Consider the following 3,808-nt stretch of genomic DNA (forward strand, 5'->3'; position numbering starts at 1 on the left):
AAGCTCCTTCTCAGTTGTAGTATAATTCGCTTGGGCAGCATCTAAAGTCCTAGAAGCATAATATATCACCCTGGGCAATTTATGAATTTTCTGAGCAAGGACAGCCCCCAATGCATAATTTGATGCATCACACATAAGCTCAAAAGGGGTTGTCCAGTCGGGTGCCTGGATGATGGGGGTGGTAGTCAGCGCTCTTTTAAGGCAATCAAACGCCTCTTTGCATCTGTCATTAAAGTCAAACTCCACCTCCTTTTGCAACAAGTTGGACAATGGAAGGACTACTTTGCTAAAATCCTTTATAAAGCGCCTGTAGAATCCTGCATGACCAAGAAAAGATCGCACCTCTCGCACACAAGAGGGGTAAGGCAATTGTGTAATAACTGAAATTTTTGCAGAATCTACTTCAATACCCTTATTGGAAATAATGTGGCCTAAAACTATACCTTGCTCAACCATAAAATGACATTTTTCAAAATTTAGAACAAGGTTAGTTTCAATGCATCTATTCAAAACTTTTTCCAAACTATCCAAACAACCATCAAAAGAGGATCCATACACAGTGAAATCATCCATAAACACCTCTATGCAATTTTCTAAGAAATCACTGAAAATACTAATCATGCACCGCTGGAAGGTACCGGGGGCATTGCACAGGCCGAAAGGCATCCTCCTATAGGCAAAAGTGCTGAAGGGGAAGGTGAATGTGGTCTTTTCCTGATCCTCAGGAGCAATAGTAATTTGCATATAACCAGAAAAACCATCAAGGAAACAGTAGTGAGATTTACCTGCCAGGCGCTCAAGCATCTGGTCAATGAATGGCAGGGGAAAATGGTCCTTTTTGGTAACTTGGTTCAGCCTCCTATAGTCAATGCAGACTCTCCAACTGTTCTGCACCCGAGTAGGAATCAGCTCCTCCTTCTCATTTTTTTATCACTGTGAGGCCGATCTTCTTCGGGACTACCTAGACGGGACTCACCCATTGGCTGTCGGAGATAGGATAAATGATTCCAGCTTGCAAAAGCTTGGTTATCTCCTTCTTCACTACATCAAGAATCACCGGGTTGAGTCTTCTCTGTGTTTGTCTTACTGGTTTAGCTCCATCCTCTAAATTTATTTGATGCATACATGTGGATGGGCTAATACTAGGAATGTCCGCCAGGGTCCAGCCTATAGCCTTCTTATGCTTCTTGAGAATAGACAACAACTTCTCCTCTTGCTCATCGGTAAGGGAGGCAGATATAATCACTGGAAAACTTTTGCTATCATCCAAGTAAGCATATTTTAAATTTGATGGCAGAGGCTTCAATTCTGGTGTGGTCAGTTGGATAGTGGTAGAAGGAGATGATTTCTCAGCCTGTACCTCATAAAGAAAGTCAGAGGTATGTGTACTTCCTGAAACATGGTTAGTCCTATCTGACTCTATAAAATCAATCTCAAGAGGTAAAACACCACCACCAGACATGCAATCAATATCACTTTCAGATTCACTTTCAGCATCAAATTCATACATATGATCAAGTACAATTTCAGACTCAATGCATGAAGAGTGAGAGGCATGCAGATTAGAGTAAAGATCAGTCATGTATTCATCAACAACATGGTCAATTATTTCAGCACGAAATACAGAAAAATCTTCAGATGGGTATTTCATAGCATCCAGAATATTAAAATGAATAGTTATATCACCAAACTCCATGGATAGTGTGCCTTCATAAACATCTATCTTAGTTCTAGCAGTTTTCATAAAGGGTCTGCCTAGAATGATGTGAACGGATCCTTGAGAAAATCCATCTTCCATATTCAAAATATAAAAATCAACAGGGAAAATCAGTTCACCAACTCTAACTAAGACATCTTCTATGAAACCAACAGGGTAGGCAACACTTCTATTAGCTAAATGAATTACCACATCAGTTGACTACAAGGGACCTAGAGATAGAGAATTAAAAATAGACAGAGGCATAACACTAACAGAAGCTCCTAAATCTAGCATGGCATTGTCAAACTTACTATTCCCTATAATACAAGGTATGCTGAATGTACCTGGATCTTTACATTTTTCAGGAATTTGGGGAACAGATTTACCAATCAGTGCAGAGACATTTCTGCCCATGCTAATTCGTTCACTTCCTTTAAGCTTCCTCTTATTAGTGCACAACTCCTTCAAGAATTTGGCATATCTTGGAATTTGCTTTATTGCATCCAACAGAGGTATGTTTACCTCTACTTTTCAAATGTTTCCAAGATCTCTTTCTCTGCCTCTTCCATTTTTTTGTTGGAAACTGCTCTTGGAGGGAATGGAAGAGGAGGAATGTGCTGCTTCTGCAAATCAGAATTACCAGTGGAAGATTCACCTGCACAGAAATTGTTAGGTAAATTTTTGTCGTTACCTTTTTCTGGAGTAGAGTGAAGTTTGGCAGGTTCATTTGCAGATGAGGAAGGTGTTATGGGTTGAGGTCCTTGACACTGCTTTCCCGACCTCAATGAAATGGCACTGACATTTTTGGGATTTTGGACAGCTTGGGACGGCAGCTGGTCAGAATTCTGGGACTGTTGTTGATTCAATTGTGTAGCCAATTGTCCCATCTGATTGGTTAAGCTCTGAATGGAGGCTCTGGTCTCTTGTTGAAATTGCATGTTCTGCATAGTCATTTGCCTCACAAGTTCTTCGAGGGAAGGTTGTGGAGGAGCCTCAATTGTTGGTTGTCTCTGGGGCTGTTGCTGTTGTTGGATTGGTGGAGGAATGTATGGTCTGCTTGGGCCAGCAGCATTTTGGAAGGAAGGAGCAGGCTGCTGTTGTTGTTGCTGAGGGCTAGACCATCTGAGATTAGGGTGATTCCTCCATCCAGGGTTGTATCTGTTGCTGGAGAGGTCATAATTGTTTTGCTGTGGTTGATTTTGCTACTGAGGTTGAGGAGGTCTATTGTAAATATTAGCAGCATAAGCTTCGGGCTGCTCAATTGCTCCAGGTTGCTGCATAGAAGGGCAAAGGTCTGTATGGTGGTCAGCAGAGGAGCACAAACCACAGACCCTTGCAACAGGTACAGATTTCTGGTTCAAGGCCAGCTGGGTTACCAAGTTAACCAATGCATCCAGTTTGCCTTCAAGCTTCTTAGTTTCAGATGATGCAGCTGAGTTTGTAGCTACCTCATGCACTCCTCTAATGACTATAGCATCATTTCTGGAGCTAAATTGCTGGGAGTTGGAAGCCATCTTCTCAATTAAATTTCTGGCTTCAGCAGGAGTCATGTCTCCAAGGGCTCCACCACTGGCAGCATGTATCATACTTCACTCCATATTGCTGAGTCCTTCATAAAATTTTTGGAGAAGCAACTGCTCTGAAATCTGATGGTGAGGGCAACTGGCACATAGTTTTTTAAATCTCTCCCAGTATTCATAAAGGCTCTCTCCACTGAGTTGTCTAATACCTGAGATATCCTTCTTGATGGTTGTGGTCCTGGAAGCAGGGAAAATTTTTTCTAAGAATACTCTCTTAAGGTCATCCCAGCTCGTGATGGACCTTGGAGCAAGGTAATACAGCCAGTCCTTTGCCACTCCCTCTAAAGAATGAGGAAAAGCCTTCAGAAATATATGATCCTCTTGGACATCTGGGGGTTTCATGGTGGAGCAGACAATATGAAATTCCTTCAAATGTTTGTGCGGGTCTTCACCTGCAAGGCCATGAAACTTTGGAAGCAAATGAATCAGTCCAGTTTTAAGAACATATGAGACATCCTCATCAGGGTATTGGATGCACAAGCTTTCGTAGGTGAAATCAGGTGCAGCCATTTCCCTTAGAGTCCTCTCA

At 41.9% G+C, this 3,808-nt stretch overlaps 1 non-coding gene across 1 annotated transcript; it reads left to right on the forward strand.

Annotated features, from left to right (window-relative positions):
- Nucleotides 1-3,343: 3,343 nt before the first annotated feature.
- On the forward strand, nt 3,344-3,450 carry LOC113000944 (small nucleolar RNA R71). Its single transcript, XR_003266240.1, has one exon. It is a non-coding gene; the product is annotated as a small nucleolar RNA R71 (small nucleolar RNA).
- The last annotated feature ends 358 nt before the right edge of the window (nt 3,451-3,808 follow it).

The sequence above is a fragment of the Glycine max genome, chromosome 11, assembly GCF_000004515.6.
Source record: "Glycine max cultivar Williams 82 chromosome 11, Glycine_max_v4.0, whole genome shotgun sequence".
Classification (NCBI taxonomy): domain Eukaryota; kingdom Viridiplantae; phylum Streptophyta; class Magnoliopsida; order Fabales; family Fabaceae; genus Glycine; species Glycine max.